At 43.6% G+C, this 5,442-nt stretch overlaps 1 pseudogene; it reads left to right on the forward strand.

Moving 5' to 3' along the window:
• Window positions 1–4,935, forward strand: part of LOC104982218 — a 13,387-nt pseudogene extending 8,452 nt beyond the window's left edge.
• Window positions 4,936–5,442: the final 507 nt, after the last annotated feature.

Here is a 5,442-nt window from a genome sequence, read left to right on the forward strand (position 1 = left end):
ATGTAGGGATTCCCAGGTGGCTCAGTGGTAAAGAATCTACCTGCCAATACAGGAGACACAAGAGACATAGGTTCGATTCCTGGGTCAGGAAGAACCCCTGAAGTAGGAAATGGCAACCCACTCCAGTATTATTACCTGAAAACTTCCATGGACAGAGGAGTCTGGTGGACTACAGTCCATGAGGTTGCAAAGGATAAGACACAACTGAGCAACTGAGCACATACACATATACGTATAAAGGGAATGTAAACCTAAATACATATATTTTTCCAAATGGCTCTCCAGTCATGTTAACACCATTTTCAACTTTTTAAGTTAATCTCTTTCCTTAATGATATAGCATGCTACCTTTGTCAAATGCTAAATTTCCATAGGTACTTGGAACTATTTGCACTGGTTTGTCTATCTAGCCAGGCATCAACACCACACTGTTTGAATTATAGGGTCTTTATAGTATTTTTTAATATGGAGTAAAGGCAGCTGCCTCTCATTGCTCTTCCTTTTGAAGAGTTTTAAAGGTGTGTGAGTGTGTGTGTGGGTGCATGCTAAGTTACTTCAGTTCTGTCCGACTCTTTGCAACCCTATAGACAGCAGCTCCGTCAGGCTCCTTTGTCCATGGGATTCTCCAGGCAAGAATAATGGAGTGGGTTACCATGCCCTCCTCCAGGGGATCTTCCCAACCCAGGAATCGAACCTGTGTCTCCTGTGACTGCTGCACGGTAGGCAGATTATTTACCACTGAGCCACCAGGGAAGCCCCTTTCATAGGTACTCCTAAGGAGGAATGATACAAATAAATTCCTTATTTATTTTTCCATTTGAAGTTTAGGATCCAGTGCCAGGAAAATTTTTGCTAGTATCTTTTTGGGGAATTATGTTAATTTTATATACTAACCTCAGGAGGTTTGACTTACTTATGATGTTAAATGGTTCTATCTAAGAACAAGGAATGTGTTTTTTATTTTTGTTGAACCCTAGTTTTGTGATCATTCAAGACTGCTTCAAAACCTTCCCCATATAGGCTTTGTGCATAATCTTTCAAAGCACAGTGACCCCGTTCTGTGTGACTAGGTCGGTTGACTATGACGAATCATATCAGCAACTCGTGTCTATGAGGACAGGTGAGGAAGTGGACTGACAGAAAGGGCAACAGAAGAGCAAACATCTCCTATGTCCTGCTTTCCCTGATCTTAGTTCCATGAACCCCCCTGAAGATGTGTGCTTGTGTACATCGCTGGCTATGCTGTTATGCAGCACTCACTCAAACGTTGTCTTTAGTAAGCTTTACTGGACAATGTGGCTGAGCAGAAAGCACAACGGGAAATAGACGAGAGTGAATTTTTGGATCTAGTGTATAACAGAGCTTTGGAGTTGGACCATTTTATACTCCGTTCAGAGACTTCTAAAGAATATCTCTTCTGCCCAATGAGCTGATTCCAGCAAGAATCAAAGGAGGAATACCAAGCATCAGGAAAGTGGTTTCCCAAAGGTGAAAGCAGGACTTCTCTGATACTGTCAGCTGTCTGTCTGTGAGATAGCCAAACTCCAGGTTAACTCCAGGCCTGCCATAAAACCTAACAGCATAACAAAGTATATAAAATAAGGAAATATAGGAGGAAAGGAAAACCCAGTTTCTTTCCTCAAACCCTTCCAGCTCCTCTTTAGCTCAGAGAACAAAGGGGCTTAATTTTGTAGGACCAAAAGCAATCTTGTGTTAGTGTGTTCAGCCCTCTCTTTGTTGGCACCATTATCTTAGCTGCCATGGGTCCCTTGCATGTCCCACAGGTTGGCAAAATAAAAGGCCTCCTCTTCCATAAGGTTTCCCTTGCTTTGAATCTTTCCTAAGAGCCTTATTCCATCTTATTCCATCTTAAAATGTACCAGAACATTCATAAAATGGGGAACTCTGTACCTGTAAAAAGGAATGAAGAGGACTCCCTGGTGGTCCAGCGGTTAAGAATTTGCCTGACAGTGCAGGGGACATGCGTTCGAGCCCAGCTGGGGAAGATTCCACATGCTGTGGGGCAACAAAGCCCATGCACCACAACTACTCTAGGCGCCCAGCCTGTGCTCCACAACAAGAGAAGCCGCTGCAATGAGAAGCCCACACACTACAGTGAAGAGCGGCCCCCGCCCGGCAAAGAGAAAGAGTGCGCACAGCAAGAGACCCAGCACAGCCAAAAATAAATACATACATAAGAATTTTAAGAAAATCTCTATATACAGCAGGGGAATGATTGCCAGGATATATCGTTGAGAGAGAAAAATCCAGGTAAATAAACTGTGTACAAGTTGTTAGCATTTATCTAAGAAAAACAACTGTAGATATAGATAGATGCCTGTGTGCACGCTCAGTCATATCTGACTCTTTGCAACCCCATGGACTGTAACCCGCCAGCTCCCCTGTCCATGGGATTTTCCAGGCAAGAATCCTGGAGTGGGTTGCCACTTCCTGCTCCAGGGCATCTTCCCAACCCAGAGATCGAACCCGAGTAGCCTACACTGGCAGGCGGATTCTTTACCACTGAGCCACCTGGGAAGCCAGATATACATACACAGATAACATTTATATGAAAAACAAACAATGCAGACAGTCCGCCACCCTTGCCCCTGCTCGCGCCAGCCTGCGCAGGGCACGCTGGAGGTCCCGTAGGTCCACTGCACCACATGCGGCATTCGGATTCTCTTCGGTTCTGATGACTGCTCCTCTGCTAAGTGTCTGACCAATAGGAAAACTGCACACAAAGGTCCAGATGCATTTCCTCCTTAGAATGTCAATGGCTACAGCAGCTGCTGCTTTGGATTTCACTGACTGGTAGTAGTTGAGCAACCGTTTGGAAAGCAGCTAATCTGAGCAATGAAATATCCTTAATTGTAGGTTTGTTACAATGGTGAGATCTTTCACCACAAGGAAATAAAACACCATTTTAAATTTAATCACTGGACCAAAGCAGATAGTGAGATAATCCTTTATCTTTATGGCAAAGGAGGAACTGAGCAGACAATTTGTATGTTAAATGGGTTGTACACATTTATTTTTTTGGATACTACCAATAAGAAAGTGTTGCTAGGCAGAGAGACACCTGTGCAGTCAGATCTTTATGGCCACAACAGAAGATGGATTTGGGGCTGTGTGTTCAGAAGCTAAAGGTCTTGCTAATTTGAAGCACTCCACAACTCCTTTTTCAAAGTGGAGCCTTTTTTCCCAGCACACAGTTTTGGATTTAAAGCCAAATGGCAAAGTTGCATCCATAGAGATGAACTTCGGCCTGCCCTCTATAACAGTGTAGAGAGACTGTTATCAGATTTTGAAATAGAAATTTCCAAGACAGGTAAGGTGAACTGGAGACAGCAAGTGTGGACAACTATTTGAAGGACTTTCGCAATAAAGGAGAGTGAGAAACAGAACAGAAACATTACAGCATGTATGGGTATGCATATACTATGAGTGATCCACAAGATGGGAAAAACTGATGATGCAAGAGACAGGAAACAGTGCTGACAACTGAAACTCAAACAACGTACATCTGCTATGATTCCACTGGAATACAGCAATTAATGCTTGTCTAGGGAAACGAATTTGTTCACGTTATTTTTTTCTGCTTCATATACAGGCGTACTTCTGGATCCTTTGTCAACACCACTAAGAAACATTTGATGACAGACAGAAGGACTGGATGCTTTTAATCAGGAGACTTGGATTCCAGATTCTCTGCTGCTGCCACCCTGCCGCAGCAGCAGCTAAAAGGTACCCAGTAGAGTATGCTCCGGACATCAGCAACTTGCCTGGAAGACAGTCTCAATTTACTGGCTGCTGAAAGGTGGCAAATCATACGGGAGGAAACACCATGAAGTCCTTTTTAACTCTGAGTAAGGCATGCAGATCCTGCACAAAGTACTGTTTTACTTGGAAACTTATGACATTATAGCAGTCTATGCTTCTATAGACATGAGCTGAGATAATGAACTTCCAAGCACCTTTGGAAGAGCACAGATGCCATGGTGATCTTCTCTGGAGAAGGCTCAGACAGACTTACACAGGGATACACATGTTTTAAAAAAAAAATTCTGGGAAATAAAGCCAAGAAACAGAGTAAGAGATGTCTGAAGGAACTCTGTCTGATGTTCTACACACAGATCAAACTACTGCTGCCCACTTGCCTTGAACTGAAGATCCCATTCCTGGATCATTGATTTCCTTCCTATTAGTTGTCTCTGCTACCAGAAATGAGAATACCAAAGAACAGGATAGAAAATATTTCCTGAAAGAGATATTTAAGGACTCTAGCCTAATATATAAAGAGATCCCCAGGTGACCAAAATCAGACTTCAGAAATGGGATATCTTCGGTGAAGAATTTCTGGTTTGGGGGCTTCCCTGGTGGTTCAGTGGTTATGAATCTTCATGCCAATATGGGGAACACAGTTTTGATCCCTGCTCCGGGGAGATCCCGCAAGCCTAGGAGCAACTAAGCCCATGTGTTGCACCTGCTGAGCCCATGTGCTGCAGTTACTGAAACCCATGCACCTAGAGCCTCTGCTCTGCAGCCAGAGAAGCGACTATAACGAGAAGTCCAAGCACCACAACGAAGAGTAGCTCCTGCTCGCTGCAACTAGTGAAAGCTTGTGCACAGCAACGAAGACCCAGTACAACTAAAAACATAAATAAATAAAATCTTTTTTTTTTAAAGAGAATTTCTGGTTTAGGTTTTTACAAAAATATACTGAACATCAGGTTGACGATGCAGTGGATGGCTACTGCAGGACAAATGTGTCCCTTCAGTCCTCCTAAGACTAAAGACAGCCATTGCTACCCTCAAATCATTGCATGCCACTACCCAGGCCAGCCTGAGAGGCTGATCAATTCCTGGATGCCAAAGCAGATCAATGCCACTGACCTTTCTGCCTGCACCTCGACCTATTCACAAGTCAGCTGACAAAGCTCAGGTGCTCTCTAAGATGTAGAAAATTCTGATGGGAATACCAGACCACCTGACATGCCTCTTGAGAAACCTGTATGCAGGTCAGGATGCAACAGTTAAAACTGGGCATGGAACAACAGAATGGTTCCAAATAGGAAAAGGAATACATCGAGGCTGTATACTGTCACCCTGCTTATTTAACTTCTATGCAGAGTACATCATGAGAAACGCTGGGCTGGAGGAAGCACAAGCTGGAATCAAGATTGCCGGGAGAAATATCAATAACCTCAGATATGCAGATGACACCACCCTTATGGCAGAAAGTGAAGAAGAAATAAGAGCCTCTTGATGAAAGTCAAAGAGGAGAGTGAAAAAGTTGGCTTAAGGTTCAACATTTAGAAAACTAGGATCGTGGCATCTGGTCCCATCACTTCATGGCAAATAGATGGGGAAACAGTGGAAACAGTGGCTGACTATTTTTCTGGGCTCCAAAATCACTGTGGATGGTGACTGCAGCCATGA

The sequence above is a fragment of the Bison bison genome, unplaced genomic scaffold (genome assembly GCF_000754665.1).
Source record: "Bison bison bison isolate TAMUID 2011002044 unplaced genomic scaffold, Bison_UMD1.0 scf7180017864527, whole genome shotgun sequence".
Classification (NCBI taxonomy): Eukaryota; Metazoa; Chordata; class Mammalia; order Artiodactyla; family Bovidae; genus Bison; species Bison bison.